Here is a 27,133-nt window from a genome sequence, read left to right as displayed (position 1 = left end):
AGGGGGCGGGATCCCTCAGGTAACCAGATGGAGCTCAGGAGCTCCTGCAGACACGTCCAGACACGTCCAGAACTGAGTAGTATACTGGTCACCACAATGCAGCACTGACACTGAGCACAGATATTGAGCACTGTTGAGGATACTAGAACTGACATGGAGCAGCAAGATACAGCAATAGACTATTGTACTACAGTATTATATACTGGTCACCACAATGCAGCACTAATACTGATCACAGATATTGAGCACTGTTGAGGATACTAGAACTGAGATGGAGCAGCAAGATACAGCAATGGACTATTGTACTGCAGTATTATATACTGGTCACCACAATGCAGCACTAATACTGATCACAGATATTGAGCACTGTTGATGATACTAGAACTGACATGGAGTAGCCAGATACAGCAATGGACTATTGTACTGCAGTATTATATAATGGTCACCACAATGCAGCACTGATACTGAGCACAGATATTGAGCACTGTTGAGGATACTAGAATGGACATGGAGCAGCAAGATACAGCAATGGACTATTGTACTGTAGTATTATATACTGGTCACCACAATGCAGCACTGATACTGAGCACAGATATTGAGCACTGTTGAGGATACTAGAACTGAGATGGAGCAGCAAGATATAGCAATAGACTATTGTACTACAGTATTATATACTGGTCACCACAATGCAGTACTGATACTGAGCACAGATATTGAGCAATGTTGAGGATACTAGAACTGAGATAGAGCAGCAAGATACAGCAATGGACTATTGTACTGCAGTATTATATACTGGTCACCACAATACAGCACTGATACTGAGCACAGATATTGAGCACTGTTGAGGATACTAGAACTGACATGGAGCAGCATGATACAGCAATAGACTATTGTACTACATTATTTTATACTGGTCACCACAAAGCAGCACTGATACTAAGCACAGATATTGAGCACTGTTGAGGAGGATACTAGAACTGACACGGAGCAGCAAGATACAGCAATGGACTATTGTACTGCAGTATTATATACTGGTCACAACAATGCAGCACTGATACTGAGCACAGATATTGAGCACTGTTGAGGATACTAGAACTGACACAGAGCAGCAAGATACAGCAATGGACTATTGTAATGCAGTTTTATATACTGGTCACCACAATGCAGCACTGATACTGAGCAAAGATATTGAGCACTGTTGAGGAGGATACTAGAACTGACACGGAGCAGCAAGATACAGCAATGGACTATTGTACTGCAGTATTATATACTGGTCACCACAATGCAGCACTGATACTGAGCACAGATATTGGCCCTCATTCCGAGTTGATCGGTCGCAAGGCGAATTTAGCAGAGTTACACACGCTAAGCCGCCGCCTACTGGGAGTGAATCTTAGCTTCTTAAAATTGCGACCGATGTATTCGCAATATTGCGATTACTAACTACTTAGCAGTTTCAGAGTAGCTCCAGACTTACTCTGCCTGTGCGATCAGTTCAGTGCTTGTCGTTCCTGGTTGACGTCACAAACACACCCAGCGTTCGCCCAGGCACTCCCACCGTTTCTCCGGCCACTCCTGCGTTTTTTCCGGAAACGGAAGCATTTTCAGCCACACGCCCCTGAAACGCCGTGTTTCCGCCCAGTAACACCCATTTCCTGTCAATCACATTACGATCGCCGGAGCGAAGAAAAAGCCGTGAGTAAAAATACTTTCTTCATAGTAAAGTTACTTGGCGCAGTCGCAGTGCGAACATTGCGCATGCGTACTAAGCGGATTTTCACTGCGATGCGATGAAAAATACCGAGCGAACAACTCGGAATGAGGGCCATTGAGCACTGCTGAGGAGGATACTAGAACAGACAAGGAACAGCAATATACAGCAATGGACTATTGTACTGCAGTTTTATATACTGGTCACCACAATGCAGCACTGATACTGAGCACAGATATTGAGCACTGTTGAGGATACTAGAACTGAGATGGAGCAGCAAGATACAGCAATAGACTATTGTACAACAGTATTATATACTGGTCACCACAATGCAGCACTGATACTGAGCACAGATATTGAGCACTGTTGAGGATACTAGAACTGAGATGGAGCAGCAAGATACAGCAATGTTCTATTGTACTGCAGTATTATATACTGGTCACCACAATGCAGCACTGATACTGATCACAGATATTGAGCACTGTTGATGATACTAGAACTGACATGGAGTAGCCAGATACAGCAATGGACTATTGTACTGCAGTATTATATAATGGTCACCACAATGCAGCACTGATACTGAGCACAGATATTGAGCACTGTTGAGGAGGATACTAGAACGGACATGGAGCAGCAAGATACAGCAATGGACTATTGTACTGTAGAATTATATACTGGTCACCACAATGCAGCACTGATACTGAGCACAGATATTGAGCACTGTTGAGGATACTAGAACTGAGATGGGGCAGCAAGATATAGCAATAGACTATTGTACTACAGTATTATATACTGGTCACCACAATGCAGCACTGATACTGAGCACAGATATTGAGCAATGTTGAGGATACTAGAACTGAGATGGAGCAGCAAGATACAGCAATGGACTATTGTACTGCAGTATTATATACTGGTCACCACAATACAGCACTGATACTGAGCACAGATATTGAGCACTGTTGAGGATACTAGAACTGACATGGAGCAGCAAGATACAGCAATAGACTATTGTACTACATTATTTTATACTGGTCACCACAATGCAGCACTGATACTGATCACAGATATTGAGCACTGTTGAGGATACTAGAATTGAGATGGCGCAGCAAGATACAGCAATGGACTATTGTACTGCAGTATTATATACTGGTCACCACAATGCAGCACTGATACTGAGCACAGATATTGAGCACTGTTGAGGAGGATACTAGAACTGACACGGAGCAGCAAGATACAGCAATGGACTATTGTACTGCATTATTATATACTGGTCACCACAATGCAGCACTGATACTGAGCACAGATATTGAGCACTGCTGAGGAGGATACTAGAACTGAGATGGAGCAGCAAGATACAGCAATAGACTATTGTACTACAGTATTATATACTGGTCACCACAATGCAGCACTGATACTGAGCACAGATATTCATCACTGTTGAGGATACTAGAACTGAGATGGAGCAGCAAGATACAGCAATGGACTATTGTACTGCAGTATTATATACTGGTCACCAAAATACAGCACTGATACTGAGCACAGATATTGAGCACTGTTGAGGATACTAGAACTGACATGGAGCAGCAAGATACAGCAATAGACTATTGTACTACAGTATTATATACTGGTCACCACAATGCAGCACTAATACTGATCACAGATATTGAGCACTGTTGAGGATACTAGAACTGAGATGGAGCAGCAAGATACAGCAATGGACTATTGTACTGCAGTATTATATACTGGTCACCACAATGCAGCACTGATACTGAGCACAGATATTGAGCACTGTTGAGGATACTAGAACTGAGATGGAGCAGCAAGATACAGCAATGGACTATTGTCCTGCAGTATTATATACTGGTCACCACAATGCAGCACTGATACTGAGCACAGATATTGAGCACTGTTGAGGATACTAGAACTGAGATGGAGCAGCAAGATACAGCAATAGACTATTGTACAACAGTATTATATACTGGTCACCACAATGCAGCACTGATACTGAGCACAGATATTGAGCACTGTTGAGGATACTAGAACTGAGATGGAGCAGCAAGATACAGCAATGTTCTTTTGTACTGCAGTATTATATACTGGTTACCACAATGCAGCACTGATACTGATCATAGATATTGAGCACTGTTGATGATACTAGAACTGACATTGAGTAGCCAGATACAGCAATGTACTATTGTACTGCAGTATTATATACTGGTCACCACAATGCAGCACTGATACTGAGCACAGGTATTGAGCACTGCTGAGGAGGATACTAGAACTGAGATGGAGCAGCAAGATACAGCAATAGACTATTGTACTACAGTATTATAAACTGGTCACCACAATGCAGCACTGATACTGAGCACAGATATTGAGCACTGTTGAGGATACTAGAACTGAGATGGAGCAGCAAGATACAGCAATGGACTATTGTACTGCAGTATTATATACTGGTCACCACAATACAGCACTGATACTGAGCACAGATATTGAGCACTGTTGAGGATACTAGAACTGACATGGAGCAGCAAGATACAGCAATAGACTATTGTACTACAGTATTATATAATGGTCACCACAATGCAGCACTGATACTGATCACAGATATTGAGCACTGTTGAGGATACTAGAAATGAGATGGAGCAGCAAGATACAGCAATGGACTATTGTACTGCAGTATTATATACTGGTCACCACAATGCAGCACTGATACTGAGCACAGATATTGAGCACTGTGGAGGATACTAGAACTGACACGGAGCAGCAAGATACAGCAATGGACTATTGTACTGCAGTTTTATATACTGGTCACCACAATGCAGCACTGATACTGAGCACAGATATTGAGCACTGTTGAGGATACTAGAACTGACATGGAGCAGCAAGATACAGCAATAGACTATTGTACTACAGTATTATATACTGGTCACCACAATGCAGCACTAATACTGATCACAGATATTGAGCACTGTTGAGGATACTAAAACTGAGATGGAGCAGCAAGATACAGCAATGGACTATTGTACTGCAGTATTATATACTGGTCACCACAATGCAGCACTGATACTGAGCACAGATATTGAGCACTATTGAGGATACTAGAACTTACACGGAGCAGCAAGATACAGCAATGGACTATTGTACTGCAGTTTTATATACTGGTCACCACAATGCAGCAATGATACTGAGCACAGATATTGAGCAATGTTGAGGAGGATACTAGAACTGACACGGAGCAGCAAGATACAGCAATGGACTATTGTACTGCAGTATTATATACTGGTCACCACAATGCAGCACTGATACTGAGCACAGATATTGAGCACTGCTGAGGAGGATACTAGAACGGACAAGGAACAGCAATATACAGCAATGGACTATTGTCCTACAGTATTATATACTGGTCACCACAATGCAGCACTGATACTGAGCACAGATATTGAGCACTGTTGATGATACTAGAACTGACACGGAGTAGCAAGATACAGCAATGGACTATTGTACTGCAGTATTATATACTGGTCACCACAATGCAGCACTGATACTGAGCACAGATATTGAGCACTGTTGAGGAGGATACTAGAACGGACATGGAGCAGCAAGATACAGCAATGGACTATTGTACTGCAGTTTTATATACTGGTCACCACAATGCAGCACTGATACTGAGCACAGATATTGAGCACTGTTGAGGATACTAGAACTGAGATGGAGCAGCAAGATACAGCAATAGACTATTGTACTACAGTATTATATACTGGTCACCACAATGCAGCACTGATACTGAGCACAGATATTGAGCACTGTTGAGGATACTAGAACTGAGATGGAGCAGCAAGATACAGCAATGGACTATTGTACTGCAGTATACTGGTCACCACAATGCAGCACTGATACTGAGCACAAATATTGAGCTGACATTAGCTGATAATGGGCTTTTCTGGCAGAGAATGTAGCCACGTCCTCTCCACTCAATCTACAATGCACAAGTGAAAATGGTGGCGACGCGCGGCTCTTTATATGGAATCCGAATCTCGCGAGAATCCGACAGCGGGATGATGACGTTTTCCCCCGTTCGGGTTTTGCGAGTAAGGCGGGAAGAACCGAGGCTGCCTCGGACCCGTGTAAACCACGTGAAGTTCGGGGGGTTCGGTTCTCTGTGAACCGAACCCGCTCATCTCTACTCATCTTAAATGAAAAGTTTTTATTATTCTGTCCAGAGTCATTCTCTAAAACAAGTTCCATGCAGTATATCTACATCTACCACAGTAGAAAACCACAGGCAGTCTGCTGCCTAAATTACTTTGTCCATATTGCAGGCACACTCCTAACACACTAGTCTACAACCTCAGATTTCACCACTCCCCAGCAGATTGAAAAATCTCATTCAGTTACTCCCTAAAGGCCATCAATTCTCGGGGTTGAGTGACCAGGCTTTTATACTGTGCTCAACCCTGAGAATTATGCTACAACAAATTTTCTTATTTTCCTGTGCATCTCTATGGGATACATAAATATGCAATGTTGTTGACCGCTGTGTGTCAGAGAAACCGTTGCAACATCAGAACTTTGCGGAAATCACAGCTAAATGAATTGTCTACTTTGAATGTTATTGCATGCTGTCACTCACTTTAATCATCATTTATATGTGCTAAAGCAAGTGAGATTTGCAGGATGGCAAACACATCAAAATGTGCATACTAAAACTGGCAAGCCACTCCACATAGACACACCACATCATCATTATAATTTATTTGTAGGGCACCACAGTGCCAGAGAAACCACGTGCATTTTAACATTGACGGGCCCATTTACTGTTTTTTTTGAGGTTTAGACTCAATAAATAAAATTTCTTATTGCTGCTGTTTGGGGAATAAGAAATTAATCTCTGCCCATATGTATTAAAAATCACATCTAGGGACAAGTGCTCGATAGAAGCCCATCCAAGCAATGGGGGTCATTCTGAGTTGTTCGCTCGCTAGCTGCTTTTAGCAGCATTGCACACGCTAAGCCGCCGCCCTCTGGGAGTGTATCTTAGCTTAGCAGAAGTGCGAATGAAAGATTCGCAGAATTGCGGATAGAAATTTCTTAGCAGTTTCTAAATAGCTCCAGACTTACTCAGCCATTGCGACCAGCTCAGTCCTTTTCGTTCCTGGTTTGACGTCACAAACACACCCAGCGTTTGCCCAACCACTCCCCCGTTTCTCCAGCCACTCCTGCGTTTTGCAACTCGAACGCCTGTGTTTTTCCGCACACTCCCATAAAACGTCCAGTTTCCGCCCGGAAACACCCACTTCCTGTCAATCACACTACGATCAACACAGTGATGAAAAAGCTTTGTTATGCCGTGAGTAAAATACCTAACTTTTGTGTAAAATAACTAAGCGCATGCGCTGTGCGAACCTTGCACATGCGCAGTAAGCGACTAATCGCAGTATAGCAAAAATCGGCAACGAGCGAACAACTCGGAATGACCCCCAATGTGTAAACTAAAGTGATTGCATTAGGGATCAACTTACTTTATGCTGTGGACCTACTGCACATGTGTGGACATTACTCAGCAAATGCACCAGCAGCTGTTACCAGGGAGGCATCTGGACAATCCCTCTCCTGGTAAGTTGTGCCATATGTAGCCCATAGACTTTAGTGGCTAATGCCATCACTATTGTGATGGGAAACAAGGAAAGTGCAACAGATGTCCTGGATATCTGCTGTGGAACTCCTGTAATACTTTTGGGGTATACTTACATTTTAATTGTATCCACATTTTTCAGGTGATTTACCATAAAATGTGTATAATAAATATTCCCCCAAACCATAACTGTAACATGTGAATGACTTTATCCACTCATAGCTCATACCTTGGCTGAGGCTATGCATGGAAGATAATGAAACTTCCCAGTTTGAAATTGGGGGAAGTCAGGGGGTGCTGCAAGGTAAGGGGGTGGGAGGACAAAGGGGAGCTGAGGGGGAAGAGGTGAGGAACATATGAAGTGGGAGCAGGGGCAAAGCGAGGGTGGAGTTTGAGCTCTAGGCGCCACTGGGAACAGAAGGTGCCAGCTCTCTGTAACAGAGCTGAAAGCCAGGATCTCGGGGTTGGAGGAGATGACTGGAAAAGAGGGAAGGGGTGGCCACCACACTGCCTGCATGTTCCATGTCACTGATTGCAGTGCAGAGAGTCCAGAACAGTGTAGTGGTAGTGTGGTGTGTTGTAAGGGAAGAGTGGAGGTTTGGAGACTTGTCAGAAGGACCTTTCTGGCTGTCAGGTATCTGCATTCATTGATAAAAAACATGCAGGCAGTGTGGTGGCCACCCCTTCCCTTTCCTTAGTCCTTTCCTTCTACACACAGAGGTCAATCATATAGAAGCTCCGACCCTCTAGAACGAGGAGCGGATCTGCTGCTGCTCTCTTGGTTAGAATTAATGTGTGTATACTCTGTGTATATGTGTGTTTATGTGTATATGTCTGTGTGTGTGTGTGTGTGTGTGTGTGTGTGTGTGTGTGTATGTATGTATGTATGTGTGTGTGTGTGTGTGTGTGTGTGTGTAAATGTGAGTGTTTGTGTGTAAATGTGTGTATATGTCTGTGTGCATATGTGTGTGTTTATGTGTATACATGTACATGTCTGTGTGTGTATATATGTGTGTATATGTGTGTGCTTATGTATGTCTGTGTGTATATGTGTATATATCTTTGTATACAGTATGTGTGAGTACATGTATGTGTTTTGTATGTCTGTGTGTTTATGTGTTTATCTGTGTGTATATTTGATTGTGTGTGTATATGTGTGTTTATGTATGTCTATATGTGTATATATGTGTGTTTATGTGTGTATGTGCATATATCTGTCTATATGTGTGTGTTTATGTATGTGTGTGAATCTATATATGTACGTATGCAGGTATGTATGTGTGGTGGTAGTGGATGGGTGTGCTGTGACATGACCCTGCTCCGGGTGTCAGGTCTCCACACTACGCCTTTGATTGGGAGGTAAGAAGGGCACAGGACTGGTCCCAGAGGGAGGGACAATGCATAGTAAGTTGCCACACACTGTAGGGGTTGGAGCTGGGTGCAGGGGGGAGTAGGGACCTGGAGGCAAGCAGAGAAGGGCTATGAGGTGGGAGGTGACACTGCTTGTATTAACTGTAGAAGGCGGTTGCACTGCACCCCACGATCCAGTACTTTGGTGCCTCTCAAATATTTGGTGGGGAGGGTGAGTCATTCCCTTGTCCTCCATGTTCCAGCGCCTATAGTGACAAGGTTCAGTCACACCTCCTTACTAACAAGGCAATCTGATGCAGAGGGAAAGAGAGTATGATGAACAGATTTCATTCATACTTATCAACAAAAGTGGTATACTACTGTAGGTTGACATTCATTATGTCAACATTTAAAATGTTGATATAAGAATGCCGACGAGGTTGAAATGTTGATAGGCTTAGCATGTCAGCATCAACCAAGGCAACATTCATCATCACTGCTGAAATGTCAACATTATGTAATGTCAATAAATCCCACCTAGAAGTGTCTTTAGTGCCACCTTCCAGGTTCAAGCAGTCATGTGAGGAGCAGTTCCAGCACAGACATCTGATGAGTTGCATTGTAGCGATTATTCTCCCACTATACCTAGCCCTAATCCCTAACAATATCACTAAAGGCTGAACCTTGCTTCCACCCACGCAGCCTAATCCTACAGTAACCTTCACCTAGTGCATAATTCTAACCCACCTTTAATGCAACCTAACCCGAATGCCAATATCTGAGTATGTCGGGATCTCACATGTCAACATTCTGAGGTTATTGACTTTCAACTGTCGACATTGTGAATGATTCACATTGAATTGGCTCATCATGGCCCTGCCTTCTCCTGAACCAGTGAATCATGGTGAGGACGCAATCATTCTGACATAGGATTTCCCCAGAGGGGGTGAAGCACATTCCACAATAGAAGACTGTGGAAAGTGCCTCACTTGGCTGTACAAACAGCTCGACATACGGCGGGCCTAGCGATGATATGGGAGCGCGCATCAGCGCTCACTCTAGCCCACACACAGGATGAGTTTGAGCTCAAACTAGCTCAAAATGCCAAAAGTGAGCTACTTTAAGCTCAAAATCGTCCAGTGTGTATGGGACTATACTGTCATTTCCTAAGTGCACCAATTACAGGAAACAAGTTTCATGAGTTCAATCAATAAGCAAAGTGGCATAACAAATTTGCATTTAAACACAATATTCTCAAGCACCTTCAAAATTAATGACTCATAACTGCACAGTTAAATCATTAAACCTGTATAACTATATAAATATATATAATCATTAGAGATGGGAGGGTTCGGTTCTCAGAGAACCGAACCCTACCGGCCTTTGCCTTTCGAGTTCGGTTCCGAGCCAGGCTCGGGTTTTCCCACCTGACTCGGAAACCCGAACGAGGCAAAACATCATCATCCCGCTGTCAGATTCTCGTGGGATTTGGATTCCATATAAGGAGCCGCGCGTCGCGGCCATTTTCACTCTAGTCTCGGAGAGTGCATTGAGAGGATGTGTCCTCAGTATTCAGTGTCTGTGTGGAGGCGGGAAAGTGGGGTGGTGAGTCTTGTGCTGTGTTGTGCTGTCCAGTCCAGTGTAGTCAGTGTATTGTGCTGCATTAGTCCAGCCAGTCATAGTGAACAACCACAAGTCCCTTACAGTGTTTTTGTATTGTGCTGCATCAGACCAGTGGTAGTGTCCTGTCCATCAGTCATTCCAGTGACAAGGCAGTCACAGTGGTATATGCTGCTGCTATATGTCCACTGCTGCTGTATAATAATAACAACAACCACAAGTCCCTTACAGTGTTGTTGTGTTGTGCTGCATCAGACCAGTGGTAGTGTCCTGTCCATCAGTCATTCCAGTGACGATATACGCTGCTGATATATGTCCAGTGCTGCCTTATAATAATAATAACCACAAGTCCCTTACAGTGTTGTTGTGTTGTGCTGCATCAGACCAGTGGTAGTGTCCTGTCCATCAGTCATTCCAGTGACTATATATGCTGCTGCTATATGTCCACTGCTACAGTATTATAATAATTATAACAACAACCACAAGTCCCTTACAGTGTTGTTGTGTTGTGCTGCATCAGACCAGTGGTAGTGTCCTGTTCATCAGTTATTCCAGTGACGAGGCAGTCACAGTGGTATACGCTGCTGCTATATGTCCACTGCTGCTGTATAATAATAATAACAACAAGTCCCTTACAGTGTTGCTGTGTTTTGCTGCATCAGACCAGTGGTAGTGTAGTGGCCATCAGTCATTCCAGTCATTCCTGTGCCGCATATGGGGGGTAATTCCAAGTTGATCGCAGCAGGATTTTTGTTAGCAATTGGGCAAAACCATGTGCACTGCAGGGGAGGCAGATATAACATGTGCAGAGAGAGTTAGATTTGGGTGGGGTGTGTTCAATCTGCAATCTAATTTGCAGTGTAAAAATAAGGCAGCCAATATTTACCCTGCACAGAAATAAAATAACCCACCCAAATCTAACTCTTTCTGCACATGTTATATCTACCTCCCCTGCAGTGCACATGGTTTTGCCCAATTGCTATCAACTTGGAATTACCCCCATTGTCTTATATAACTCCCAACAAATAATGGAGAACAAAAACCTGGAGGATAAAATAGGGAAAGATCAAGAACCACTTCCTCCTAGTGCTGAAGCTGCTGCCACTAGCCATGACATAGACGATGAAATGCCATCAACGTCGTCTGCCAAGGCCGATGCCCATTGTGATCGTAAAGGGCATGTAAAATCCAAAAAGCCAAAGTTAAGTAAAAAGACCCAAAAAAAGAAATTGAAATGGTCTGAGGAGAAACGTAACCTTGCCAATATGCCATTTACGACACGGAGTGGAAAGGAATGGCTGAGGCCCTGGCCTATGTTCATGACTAGTGGTTCAGCTTCACATGACAATGGAAGCCCTCATAACTGAGGCCATTCCAGTTCCAGTGATTCCAGTGATTTGGACGTATAATTCCAGTGATTTTGCCAATTAATTCCAGTGATTTGGATGTATAATTACAGTGATTATGCCAATTGATTCCAGTGATTTGGACGTATAATTACTAATTACTAATTCATGACTAGTGGTTCAGCTTCACATGACAGTGGAAGCCCTCATAACTGAGGCCATTACAGTTCCCGTGATTCCAGTAATTTGGACTTTTAATTACAGTGATTTTGCCAATTAATTCCAGTGATTTGGACGTATAATTACAGTGATTTTGCCAATAAATTCCAGTGATTTGGACGTATAATTACTACAGTGATCTTGCCAATTAATTCCAATGATTTGGACGTATAATTACAGTGATTTTGCCAATTAATTCCAGTGATTTGGACGTATAATTACTAATTACAGTGATCTTGCCAATTTATTCCTGTGATTTGGACATATAATTCCAATTGGAATTGTTTGTGTCGCTTGGCTTAGTCATACAGCTACCTCATTGCCAGAGCCGGCGGAACCCGCTCAGCAAAGGGATGCAAAGCAGGTAGGCGCCAATGCTGGAAAGGCGCTCTCCCTGCTCTGCATTCCTTCTGCTGTGCGCTACTGCTGCCGGCTTCCACAACGCCTCTCACACCATACAAGCAGCGGCGCCGGCATCTTCTAGCCCTGCCCCGCCGCTGATGTGATCTCCTGTGCCGCTGGAGGGAGGAAGGAGGGGGGGCGGAGGGACGGACGCAGAATAAAAGCTGGGTGCGGGAGAGAGAGAGCAGCAGTTACTGCTGACTGCAGTACTGCCAGGAGCAACTAGATGCCCCCATCTCCACTGAGTCATCTCACCTGCCAGGGCCCTGATCATCAGAGAGACTGCCCGGGACCCTACAGAGGAATTAGGTGAGTTTTCTTTCTATGTGTGATTGTGTGATTATCTATCTATCTATCTATCTATCTATCTATCTATCTATCTATCTATCTATCTATCTATCTATCTATCTATCTATCTGTCTGTCTGTCTGTCTATCTATCTGTCTGTCTGTCTGTCTGTCTGTCTGTCTGTCTGTCTGTCTGTCTCACCTATCTATATATCTATCTAGATAAGAGAGAGCATCAATTTGAAATACATTTATTACACAATAAAAAATGTTTTCCCTTATAAAAGATAAATTTTACCCATTGGTCATTCACATGTATACATATTAGTACTGGAGGCTATAGAAACACTTCAGTTCATTAGTATCTGATATATTGCTCCAATGTAGTTTATAAGTTCATTTATATATAAGCATATCAGTTCGTAGCTGAGGATACCCTGGTTAAATACAAGGACTTGTGAGCACAAGGACATACCTTCTGATGAAACCGTTAGAAAGATATAACGGAGAAACACGTTAAGGACTTTCTGTACTGTGACTTGGAAAACACCTGCTTGCTCCGTTGTTGTTTCCTATGCTCCCCTCCTGTAGGCGGCTAATTCAGCTTCAACTGTAATAAGGAGAGATCATACGGTATGTCGCTACAGCCGGTCTCCGCTTTCCATCTGCAAACAGCACAGACCATTCTGGCAGTGGAGAGGTGAAGCTAAGCTGCACGGTGCTACAGTAGGCCTCCGCTCTCTACCTGATACCGCAATCCCTACTGTGGCAGCGGACGAGAGAAGCTAAGCGGCTCATTGCCGAAGCGGGTACCCGGTGAATACATTTCTCAGGCTTTGCCATTGCACAGTAAACACCGGATGCAGGGACCTCACTGCCGCTATACACAGCATTTACCTCCGGACCCAGCCACCATGATTTCCATACAGGCGGTTTGCCCATACCTTCAGCCCCTGCACGGATAGAGATCCAGGGCTTCTAACAGCTGGACATTACCGATATCGGCCACCTAGGCTGAGTGAAGGTATAGGGAGATTGAGAACAATACAGGTAAAAGAGCGGTGGATGGTAAGAGCTAAACAGCTACGGACTGATGTGCTTATATATAAATGAACTTATCAACTACATTGAAGCAATATATCAGATACCAAAGACCTGAAGTGTTTCTATCCAGTACTAATATGTATACATGTGAATGACCAATGGGTAAAATGTATCTTTTATAAGGGAAAAACATTTTTATTGTGTAACAAATGTGTTTAAAATGTATGCGCTCTCTTATCTATACATACTGGTGAAATCTATATAGCGTAACTTCAGGCTATAAAGTGGGAGCAGCAATTGATAATTTAACTGTAGGGTGACAAGCACATTTATCCAGGTTATATTGTTGTGTTTTGCTATAAATTTTAATTTCTTTTGCACCTGAAACACTGTACATACACAGACATACACATGCTGTTCCAGTAACGGGTATCGGTTCTGTGTGTGTCCAATTTTAATCTATCTATCTATCTATCTATCTATCTATCTATCTATCTATCTATCTATCTATCTATCTATCTTCCATCTGTATCTGTCTATATACCAATCTATCTCTATATATGTGGGAGTGGATTTCCATTTTATATATATATATATATATATATATATATATATTTTGACAGATAATTGTGAGTGGGCACCCACTGTTGTTGGAAATGAATGCCACGGTGCCCTCCTTATGGATAATCTAGTCATGCAATGGTTCCCTGGGATGGGACTGGAATGTCTCCTTAAGAAAAAACGGCCTCCTCGGTGTTGAATTGTCGGCACACAATGCCTTCTTTTGTATCATAATACACTAAAAATTTCTTTCATCAAGTCCGCTGAGCGCTGCCTGGTTTCTTCTACAAGGATATGGCAGCCCCATTCTAGGGAACCATCGCATGACTATATGTGTGTTTGTATGTATATACTGTGTGTGTGTGTGTGTGTGTGTGTGTGTATTTATATATATATATATATATATATATATATATAGAGAGAGATATATATATATATATAGAGATAGATAGATATGTATTGCTCAAAGTGGGGCGGTATACAGCAGCCACTTCGAGCACTGGCAGGTCACCTATAGCGGGAAGATTTTCTGTGGGGCCACTTGTCATCTGTAGCCCTATCCCCCTAAGCATGTTACCCATCACAGCATTCTTGCATTACAGGCAGCCTACTGGCACAACTATTAGAGCGGTCCATCCATATTGCGAGAAGAGGCTCCAAGCCCCTACCCAGCAGAAAGGGAGCTCCAGCACAAATACCAGTGATGCCGCACACATCGGAGGCAAAGCGGGTCCGCGTTTGGCAGAAAAGTAAGTTAAGTTAAGCCGGGGGGACAAGGCAAGACAACTGAAGGGGTATTCAGTAGCAGTCACTATTGAGATGCGATAGCATCTCCCCTCTTTCCCCCGCAGTGCACACACACAATACCCACTCTGCGTGGGTGGGGAGATGCGATCGCATCTCAGTTATGCAAATGCCTCTGCCTGATTGACAGGCAGAGGCATTTGCGGGGTGGTACGGGGCAGCAACGTGGCGTTGAAGGGGAGGTGGCGCGCGTTTGATCGGGCGTGGGAAACGGAGGCGTGTTCGGGGCAGCTCTGCGTCTGCCTTTGCTGCCTGGCTGCAGAGGCAGGGGGCATCCACAAATCAGCCCTGTGCTGGGCAGCACCCAGCATGCGATTTTATCATTAGCAATTTTGCAATTGGTACTATTGTGTGGCATTGCCCCACCCATTTGCGGCATGCGACTTTGGCATGCACTGTCCCTTTATTGAGTATGGTAGGGAGGGCGCAAATTTATAGTTTGCAGGGGGGCGCCGAACACCCTTGCACCGGCCCTGCTCATTGCACCTCTTCGACATCTTTGCATGAGGTGCTGTTTGGGGCCTAGTTTTTGAAAAGTGCCATCCTGTGTGACACTGCCGTATGAGTCCAGGGGTACTGCTGTATTAGTCCTGGGGTACTGCCGTATATGTCCACCAATTGCAGATTTTTTTTAAAGTGACTGGAGCGTGCTGGAGATGCTGTCAGTGGACCGAACAATTGCGGCCCACTCTCGACATTCAGCCACTGCGTGACACTACTAGATGGGCCAGGTGGTTGTGTCGCTTAGATTAGTCATACAGCAACCTCGGTGCACCTTTTTTTCTTCTTTGCATCATGTGCTGTTAGGGGCCTTTTTTGATATCTGCCCTCCTGTCTGCCACTGCAGTGCCACGCCTAGATGGGCCAATTGTTTGTGTCACTTGGCTTAGTCATATAGCAACCTCGGTGCACCTTTTTTTCTTCTTTGCATCATGTGCTGTTAGGGGCCTTTTTTATATCTGCCCTCCTGTCTGCCACTGCAGTGCCATGCCTAGATGGGCCAATTGTTTGTGTCTCTTGGCTTAGTCATATAGCAACCTCGCTCACCTTTTTTTCTTCTTTGCATCATATGCTGTTAGGGGCATTCTTCTGATATCTGCCCTCCTGTCTGCGACTACAGTGCCACGCCTAGATGGGCCAATTGTTTATGTCGCTTGGCTTAGTCATACAACTACCTCATTGCAATTCTTTTTCTTCTTTACATGATGTGCTATTTGGGGCCTTTTTTATATCTGCCCTGCTGTCTGCAACTGCAGTGCCACGCCTAGATGGGCCAATTGTTTGTGTCGCTTGGCTTAGTCATACAACTACCTCATTGCGATTCTTTTTCTTCTTTACATGATGTGCTGTTTTGGACCTTTTTTTATATCTACCCTCCTGTCTGTCACTGCAGTGCCATGCCTAGATGGGTCAATTGTTTGTGTCGCTTGGCTTAGTCATACAACTACCTCATTGCAATTCTTTTTTTTCTATGCATCATGTGCTGTTAGGGGCCTTTTTTTATATCTGTCCTCCTGACTGACACTGCAGTACCACTCCTAGATGGGCCAGGTGTTTGTTCCGCACACTTGTGTCGCTTAGCTTAATCATACAGCTACCTCGGTGCAACTTTTAGGCCTAAAAACAATATTGTGAGGTGTGAGGTGTTCAGAATAGACTGGAAATGAGAGGAAATGATTGTTATTGAGGTTAATACCGTAGGAGAAAAAATTACCCCCAAATTCTGTGATTTTATCTGTTTTTATGTTTTTTTCAAAAATCATCCAGATCAAAAACCAAAACCAAAACACGAAAGGGTGGTTTTGGCAAAACCAAGCCAAAACATGTAAGTGGAATTAGAACCAAAACCAAAACACAAAACACAAAAAGTGCCAGCATCACATCTCTAATAATCATGCACTCCATAGCAAACAACACAACCACAATTTATGCCAAATCCCCCACACATTCGTTGGTAATGGGCTATACATCCAATACAAAGCATGACAACAATAACAATAACAGACATTACATGTACAGTACACTGATTTAGGGGGTTATTCCAGAGCATAAAGTACTGTAAATGAAATCAAGAGAAAACAAGCACCGTAGTAATACATAGATGGAACATTATGCACTGACTCATTTTTTTTTATATATATATATATATATATATATATATATATATACGCACACACACACACACATACTATACAGATAGGACAGTTCGTAATAAAAAAGGGTGTAGTGCATACATATATATATATATATATATATATATATATATATATTAGCGATGTGCACATGCCATTTTTCGGGTTTTGTGTTTTGGTTTTGGTTTCACTTCCGCGGCCGTGTTTTGGATTCGGACGCGTTTTGGCAAAGCCGCCCTGAAAAAATTTTGTCGGATTCGGGTGTGTTTTGGATTCGGGTGTTTTTTTACAAAAACCCCTCAAAAACAGCTTAAATCATAAAATGTGGGGGCCATTTTGATCACATAGTATTATTAACCTCAATAACCATAATTTCCACTCATTTCCAGTCTATTCTGAACACCTCACACCTCACAATATTATTTTTAGTCCTAAAATTTGCACCGAGGTTGTTGGATGACTAAGCTAAGCGACCCAAGTGGCCGACACAAACACCTGGCCCATCTAGGAGTGGCACTGCAGTGTCAGACAGGATGGCACTTCAAAAAACAGTCCCTAAACAGCACATGATGCAAAGAAAAATAGAAGTGCACCAAGGTCGCTGGATGATTAAGCTAAGCGACCCAAGTGGCCGACACAAACAACTGGCCCATCTAGGAGTGGCACTGCAGTGTCAGACAGGATGGCACTTCAAAAAATAGTCCCCAAACAGCACATGATGCAAAGAAAAAAAAGAGGTGCACCAAGGTCGCTGGATGGATAGTATACTTGACGACACAGAGGAAGGTAGAGAAGTGGACTACTGTGCCGTACTGCTATATATTATATACTGGTGGTCAGCAAAATTATGCACTGTCCTCCTACTATATATATACTGCACAAAACTTAAATGCACCACAGGTATGGATGGAAAGTATACTTGACGACACAGAGGTAGGTAGAGCAGTGGACTACTGTACCGTACTGCTATATATTATATACTGGTGGTCAGCAAAAATATGCACTGTCCTCCTACTGTATATATACTGCGCAAAACTTAAATGCACCACAGGTATGGAATATGGATGGATAGTATACTTGACGACACAGAGGTAGGTAGAGCAGTGGACTACTGTACCGTACTGATATAATACTGGTGGTCACTGGTCATCAAAATTCTGCACTTTCCTCCTGCTATATACTACAATGCAGCACAGCTATGGAGCGTTTTTCAGGCAGAGAACGTAGATATTTTCACTTCAGCGCACTGAGCACAGATATTTGCAAGCACACTGAGCGCAAATATTTGCAGCACACAGATATTTGCAGCACACTGAACACAACTTAGAGAATGCTGCACGTCCTCTCCCTATCATCTCCAATGCACGAGTGAAAATGGCGGCGACGCGCGGCTCCTTATATAGAATATGAATCTCGCGAGAATCCTACAGCGGGATGATAACGTTCGGGCGCGCTCGGGTTAACCGAGCAAGGCGGGAAAATCCGAGTCTGCCTCGGACCCGTGTAAAATGGGTGAAGTTCGGGGGGGTTCGGATTCCGAGGAACCGAACCCGCTCATCACTAATATATATATAATTTTGCTGCTAAACACAACTCTGAGCTTCATACCTCCACGTTTGTATTTACTGTTTTAGACCATATTAAAACTCCTATCAGAGGTGGCAGCAGAGATCTACTTCTTGCAAAACGAGAGAGTTTTTGGATCTTTACTCTCGATACCTTAACCCCTCATGGTTTGAATGAAGGAATTGATGTAGTTTCCTTCGTATAATATCTTATGGGCCCATCCTGTTCCAACTTATTGTCATCTAACCATGTACTGATGTAAATGGGCAGTTCTCTTTAAACATATGCCAATACTGGGTTGCACACAAATCGGGATAATGTAGTTTACTGTAGGTTTATCCCTATATTAGTTTAATTCCCCAGTCATTGATTTTAGATCCAGGTTGCCATCTATAACTGCTATTTAGGGTGTTAAGTGGTCATTACAACGTTTAACCAGTTTCTAATATCCCGTGTAATGTCAAACGGCTTTACATTTGAACTTTTTGTAACCCTGGTATCATTTTTGTAAATATGGAGACAAACTAATTGTAAAGTTATCAGTGCTACTCACCAGCTCTGATATTCCCTAAACTAGTTAGCACCCGGTTTGTATAGGCTTACCTGTTATTAACAATGATTAAGAGCCATATACCTTTTATTAAGTTAGTATATATCTTTGTTTAGATTAATACCCCTGAAGAAGTCCCAGATTGGGACGAAATGCGTTGGATTTCTTCAAGATCTGCCTCCACCCGTTGCCACATGCAGTTCAGCCAGTAATATTGAACCAACATTGGTTGTACACTTATTATCATATATTTGTACGTATTGTATTGCCTAAAATCCAGAAAGGACTGTTTTTATGTGAAGGGTAAAATCCCCTGTTTTTATGTATTAAACATTTGGATTCCCGAATTATTGTTTATATTTGTACGGTTGTGGATGACAGTTACGGTATGTTCTAGCGCACCCAGAATCACCCTTTTTTCTTTTTATATATATATATATAGTGTATACATATAGACCAGATGGTCACTATATGAAGGACATATGATAATGATATAGAGACACATGATGTTATACAGGGAGTCAACAAAGGCTGCTACTCCTGCGCAGTTTCCCTCCTTCACCTTGCCCACTTCACTTGCCTCTGCCCAGAGTGCGTAAGGGATGAGATGTATTGATGCCCGTGCTTTTCAGGGTGCTCCGTTAGGTCTCCACCATCTGGATAAAAACCAAGAAAGATCTCAGGGATTCACACAGCGCTGTTTTTTGAATGATTTCATGTACAGATAGTTCTTATTCCCTTTAGTATATATTTCCAAAGAAATCGTTTATCCAGAATATGAGACAAAAATTATTTATTTAAAAGTCAATAAAAAAAGTCAATAAAAAATGCAAAAAAAACCCACAATCCTTTGTTAGTGGGCAAAGCAACTTTCACTGGGGATAACCGTTCAAAGTGAAGTATCAATGAGACAGCTTTCAGCATTCAGCAGATATAACAGTTCGGCATTGAATTTTTATAAAACAGGGTTTATCTCACCGGACCTCCCGGACACTGAAAATGCAGAGTGACCTTCCCCCTACTCCGAGAATATGGCTTTTGCTCAGAGCTGTGCACTCGGGGGTTTGTTTCTGCCGCTACCCGTCCTCCGGCTTCCTGTATCACGTTAAAAACTCTGTGTGCCGCTGAACTCCGTATACCGCTGAACTCCGTGTGCCGCTGAAGTTCATTCGCTGCGTCTCATTAAGAAATTAACTTTCACGGCTCCCAGCTTCCTCCATATGAATCCAAGTGACCAAAACCACCATCTGGATGTTGTCTGTTAAGCAGCGCAGGCTTTACTCCCTCCCTGGCTGCCATCCACCCCTGTCACTGCACCTGTCCACGCCCTGTGTCCCTGGGCTGCCTGGAATGCATGGCCCCAGTGGCTGACAACACCACTGACTTTGACTTCTCCCTCCCCGGATCTTTCACATGCACCTCCAGCTGCCAATTCCCATTCTCGGTTCCACCTACAGTATGATGTCACTGAAGATCCTGTCTTCCATCAGGTCTATTCACACAGTGGCAGTTGCTGCTGTATGTCTCTGGCTGGTGGAAGGAGCCAGTGGTGGCCCCCTTCTTTATCCGGGCCCAGGACTCCTGTCCCAACAGTCCACCCTGATGGCGGCATTGCTGGTACTCCTTCAGAATCCAATTCAAGCTTCTTAAATTGGATACACACTACTATAAGATTATCTGTCCAACCTGGCTGGTTGTAACGAAAATACTGTATGGTAATGTCTGGGAGCAATCAACCATTTGCTCCCAATATCTGGAAAATGGACAAAAATTGTTGTTCAGATAAATTGGTTAAATCAAACAGATTTAATCAATTTGTCTGAATTACCATTTTTTCTGTTTTCCATTGTTTGGGAGCAAATGGTCAATTGTTATTTGGTCCTATACATTACCAGATTTCCATTCCAACTAGAAAGATTGGACAGATAATCCTATAGTGTGTATTCAGCTTTACACTCACAAACCCCTCACATATTCCTCTCCCATTTACATCTCTGACCATATCTCCCTTTACACTTCTGTCCACCCTCTTTGCTCTGCTAATGCACGTTGCTTCTCCTCTCTATTGATTACTTCCTTACAATCCCACCTCCAAAATTTTGCACATGCTGCTCCCTACTGTATCTCTGGAATTATCTACCTCTCCCCATCAGACTGTCCACCTATCTATCAAAAGTGCTCTCAAGACCCACTTCTTTGTTAAAACCAGCCATCTCTCACCCTAACCCTCTGTTCCACGTTCACTGTCTACCCCATCTGTGTCACCCCTGTCTGTTTCCCCTTTAGAATGTAAGCTCTCAGGAGCAGGGCACTCTCCCCTTAAGTAGTTTTCCTTCTCTTAGACTATATTCTCCATATGCCCTACAACAGCACCTTACGCTCGGTTCTTGCCACCCTGATGCTTAATTCAGTGTCAAGTCCGCTGATGCAGAAATGTTTATATACCATATACTTGTCCTACATTGTCTTGTACTGTAAGTCATTTTCTTGTTGTGCTCATTTGTTTATGCACTGTGTTAGGTGCAGTGGATCTCTTGTGATGCCATAAAAATATAGGATAATAATAATAATAATAATAAGCTTCGCCTAAACTTAATCTTACTCTAACCCTAATCCTAACTGCGGCATAACCCTAATATTACACTAACCCTAAACCTAATCTCTTAACCTAACCCTAATATTACCCTAACCCAAAAATCATCTGTAATTATTCACCAGGTCGATATTTTGCCAATCTCAACATTATGTCAGTTGTGAATATTGAAATGTTTAATGTCGACGTTCTTTCCACATCGACATTCAGATCTTGTCTACATTCTGGAAGTCAACTTTATTACTGCATACCCTTTCACCCTGTTTATGTTTTAGGCAGAACCCATTTATAAATTCTCCTGCTATTTACTTTGTCTGAACTCTGAGCCAGCCATTAAGGGATTAATCATTAATGGAAAATTTGTCAAGTTTTAGTCCGAAAATACTGTTGCTTTGTCTTTATAGAAATTACAGCACATTTTCTTTCTGTTCCCCTCCAGTGATATCTGACAATGGCCCTCATTCCGAGTTGATCGGTCGCAAGGCGAATTTAGCAGAGTTACACACGCTAAGCCGCCGCCTACTGGGAGTGAATCTTAGCTTCTTAAAATTGCGACCGATGTATTCGCAATATTGCGATTACTAACTACTTAGCAGTTTCAGAGTAGCTCCAGACTTACTCTGCCTGTGCGATCAGTTCAGTGCTTGTCGTTCCTGGTTGACGTCACAAACACACCCAGCGTTCGCCCAGGCACTCCCACCGTTTCTCCGGCCACTCCTGCGTTTTTTCCGGAAACGGTAGCGTTTTCAGCCACACGCCCCTGAAACGCCGTGTTTCCGCCCAGTAACACCCATTTCCTGTCAATCACATTACGATCGCCGGAGCGAAGAAAAAGCCGTGAGTAAAAATACTTTCTTCATAGTAAAGTTACTTGGCGCAGTCGCAGTGCGAACTTTGCGCATGCGTACTAAGCGGATTTTCACTGCGATGCGATGAAAAAGAACGAGCGAACAACTCGGAATGAGGGCCAATGTTGTCCCCTATGATAGCAGGTTGGGAATTTTCAGAGCAGACAGTTGTAGATGCATGGGTGATGGTTGATATATGACATTATTGTTGAGGATTTGAAAGGAAGGAACAAAATATTAATATTACAGAGAATATTGATGTGTAGCAATGTCCATGGCAATAACTAGTAACATCTTGTGGTTAACAGTTACTGTAAAGTGTTAATGGTTGAAATGTGTGTTTTGTAGTTAATATAGTTCATTTTGAAGACCTCTGAATGGGCAATGGTCCATGAGAAGCCGGAGGCAACTAATGTTTTATGCATGACTTCCATATATCCACTAAATTATTGTGGTTGGTGGTCAGGTAAGGTTTCATCCTGCTTAATAGTAGGTGCATTGCCAATGACTTTATGTATAGCAATCCAGCTGTTTACTGTCATCTGACAGCCAGGGAAGAAAATCATAGTACTTTACAGTCAGCCTAGGTGCACAAAAATAGAGAAAAATTGAGAAAACCATTTAAGTGTATAAGAGTAATTATCTAGTGAGCACTGCTATCTCTCTTATCTGTACTTAGATTGCTAAAAGTGCTAATAAAGCATATGGCCTCATCCCAAACATTACGTTATCTTTGATGTGAAGTTATCCTTGCAGAACCTTTATATTACTGGATAATGTCAATGTCATTTCCTTTCATTTAGCCACAGCAACAATGCATTTTCTATCAATAATATTAATGTTTCATATGACTGGTTAAGTAAATACAATAGGTCACTGCTCGGGTAATGGAATGAGTTTCTCCAGTTTAATCATTTCCAAATCCCAACACACAGCTTCTTCTCCTTTTTTTTTCTTTTTTTTTTTTGTTACTACTAAACAGTTTGTAGTCTTCACAGAGATGCATAATGTTAGTATTTATTTTCAATTTGAATTTATGAGTTCCAAATCCTTTGCGATTATTTAGACAAAGCAAGTTGGCGCTATTTCAAGAAGCTGTTTCCCTGCCAACTATGTGATAAAAAGGGGGAGAATTTTTATTCGTTTCACAAAAATATAATGCATAGCAATCTTAAGTGCTTTTTTTAAATGCGTGTGTCTTTGATATTGCACATATTTTTTGTATAAAATGTATTTTAGGCAATTCTTATGCAGATTAATGGTTATACTGTGTGATTAAAGTCATTAGAAAAACACATAAATTCCAATTTTATTTTTGTATAACGTGATCAGCTTTATTTATATTTTCAGTTACAATAAAGTAACAACAATAACAGCAGAGAAAAGGTTTGAAATAAAAATATGGTTAAAAAAGGGGCAGGCTATATGGGCCAAGTGGTTCTTATCTGCCGTCAAATTCTATGTATATAAACAAGCATGTAAACAAGTCAGTAGACCAGTAAAGATTGGAAGACACAATGTTTGCTGTACTAGAATCAGACCCAAAAATAACTAAGGCATTTATGAGCGATACAGATATATAGGCTGAGAGAAGTCCAATAAATCTGAACAAGGGTTCAATTCTGACACAAAGCCTAGACTTGTAGGCTGGACTAAAACCTATGTTATGACTATTGTGGCTAGCCAATCACTCAGCTAGGGAGAGGTGGATCTGGGCCTTACGAGTCTTTATGTGTCTGATATTCAGGGAATGTGCTGACAAACTTCCCATCCTCCTCTTTTTCTTTAAAGTGCCACAGTGTCTGGTTGATCAAATCAGTTATGGTGCACAGCAGGTTCATTCTCTTTTACAGGATAATGTTGACTGTTAGTCTCTATTATGGAGGTCAGTGACTCCATCTTACCAGATGGGTCTCACTGTTTTGGTGTGGATATGAAGGATAAATAACTTGCCAGCTGTGCATTTTTGGGCTGGATGATTGCACCCAATTTTGATAGCTTAAGTCTACTGTGGTTGCAGAGGCTTTAATCTTATTATATGGGGCTAGGTGATTGCACCCCATTTTGATGTATTAAGGCTATTGTGGTTGCAGAGCCTGTTATATTACTAGACTAAGTAATGTTCTGCCTGCCTCCTGTTTATTTGCCATAATTTTTATCTTTAAATGTCATCAATAACTTGATGAACAATTTAATGCCATATACAGTTGTTGTGTCTTTATTAACAGAGTTAAATTGGTTGTTATAATAGTTAAAACAGGTGTTTTGACAAAAGGTATAAGAAAGTTTCTGCCTGAAGTACTGCAGCTTATGAACAGCCAGAATTAAAAGATCAACCAAACAATTTCAAAAAGAGTTAGGGGCTCCTGCTGAGTTTAACTGCATTTTTGTCCAAATTACAGATGGAGCCATGCTCATTGAGCATGGCTACATCGCAGGCAGGGTTTAGCGGCATATCTAGATGCACCTGCGCCTCGACCCACCACCTAGCGTACTCAGACAGTCCCATTCAAAGTGAATGGGGCACGTATGTGTCTACGACGCACGCGCATCCCATTCGCTCCCGGCAGGGTGCAACTAGTCACAAACAGAGCATCGATTAGCATAGCTTCATCTGTACATACATATACAAAGTAACAAAAATTACAAGATGCGTGCAAGTTTACAACAGTAGCATAAGTGGTAGGATTTTGTCAGACACATAAAACCAATATAGGAAACATTTATTTTGATAACATACTACTTATTCTTGATTGTTTATCAATAAAATAAAATAAAACAGACTTATTGAATACCGTAGTAATAACTGCCCTATGAAATAAATCTTGGTAAATATGCTCACAAAATCTTAGAATATGTCCATGAGCAATGAAGAAAGCACCTATCAATTTAGAAACAGCCAATCAACTGGCTAGAAGTCATCATCATCTTCATGATCAGTGTGTATTTGCTATAGCCATTAGGCACCTACAAATAAAAATATATGTGTGGATCTGCATCTGTTCACAATAAAGCAAACATGTCATTACTATAGTTAATCTTTGTTAGACCATACCTATGCTGACTCTCCAGTCACAAGTGTAAGTTTATAGCAAAGCTGCATATTAGTATATGCGTGCTGCCTATTTTCTGGCACTGCGGGGAACCATTTTGCATATTGTATGCTATGCAGACTGGCATATATCCAACTCAGCATCAACTCTTTTTAGTGCAAAATAGGTATTGTGGAACAGCAACATTAAAAAAAAAAGAATAATACAAACAGCATAAAATAACCCCAGGTGAACAGAAATGATAATGCTTCAAGCACTGATGAATACACAAACTATTTTTAATGTAACATTTAAAAAAATAACACCCAATCCATACCAAGATTTACAATGACAGTTCTCAAAAGTGTTTTTAAAGTGTTTTTAAAAGAAAAGCTGGGGGAAGGATTGGATTGCAGTTATCTGAAAACCAGGGACCCTTTCCATTGCCAGATCTGTTGACCTATTGATCCTCTAAATACAGACATTAGAACTTAGGATAAAAGCAACATAAATTCAATGATCTTTTATTTATTAAACCCAGACAAAGTAGGACAACAAGCTCCTGACAATAGAAGACAATATTTAAACATAGAGGAGTAACATGTAGGCAAAAAGAAGACCAGGTTAATGCTTTCTGTAGATGCAGAGAAACTTTTTTACACCAACTACTAGGGCTACCAGAAAGAAGACATATGCAAATTTGGTCTCTTTGAGAGTACTGAAATCTATATTCTATACAACGAGATAAACAATGGCACATACCAAAGGTGCCCATTATCACCACTGAAATTTTTAATACAGTACAGTAACTATAGAATTATTGACAGGAGTTATCAATAGATATATGATAAAAGTATGTGAAGAACATAAGTTATTTTGCTGTTTTTAGTGACTGGAGTACTTATTAGTTACCAATGTTTTACTCAATTTAAAAAATGTGCAGAAACCTTATTGTACAACCTTAATATCAATAGAGATCCTTCACATTAATATATACACTGTTAACTTGCCAAAATACCTTAAACCACAAGGAAAGGCTCAGACCATGGTGGTCCTTCTTCTGTAAGCTTGCATTCAACACCTTTTTTCTCGAAATCTAGATGTGTCATCTTTGAAACACAGGCAAATCGGTACACAAAAAGAAGAACACTAAGGCGAAAGAACAAACTATTTGTTCACAAACTTCACAAATCCCTAAGGGTGTCCACAAGTGCTATATCTAAGTTGGACATTTCTGATTTTGACACTGTAATCATTGAGAAGCCTTCTTACACCATTTATGAACCCTCTGCAAATATGAGGATATGTAGTATTAAAAATAAAGATAGTGATGGTTTAGAGCAGACATGGAGATTGATGATGCTACTGTGGACGTGCAAAAGGATGAGAGGGATATTTGTCTATTTGTCTATCTGATGTTGATGATGAATGTG

General features: G+C 42.0%; 1 long non-coding RNA gene across 1 annotated transcript in view; it reads left to right on the top strand.

Annotated features, from left to right (window-relative positions):
* The window catches only part of LOC134935225 (uncharacterized), a 55,163-nt gene extending 35,658 nt beyond the window's left edge, over nt 1–19,505 (top strand). Inside the window, exons 2-3 of the long non-coding RNA XR_010179998.1 lie at nt 14,778–14,924; nt 19,344–19,505. This is a non-coding gene — a long non-coding RNA (uncharacterized LOC134935225). The remainder of the gene's footprint in view (nt 1–14,777; nt 14,925–19,343) is intronic.
* Nucleotides 19,506–27,133: the final 7,628 nt, after the last annotated feature.

The sequence above is a fragment of the Pseudophryne corroboree genome, chromosome 6 (assembly GCF_028390025.1).
Source record: "Pseudophryne corroboree isolate aPseCor3 chromosome 6, aPseCor3.hap2, whole genome shotgun sequence".
NCBI lineage: Eukaryota > Metazoa > Chordata > Amphibia > Anura > Myobatrachidae > Pseudophryne > Pseudophryne corroboree.
This window is presented reverse-complemented; position numbering and strand designations above follow the sequence as displayed.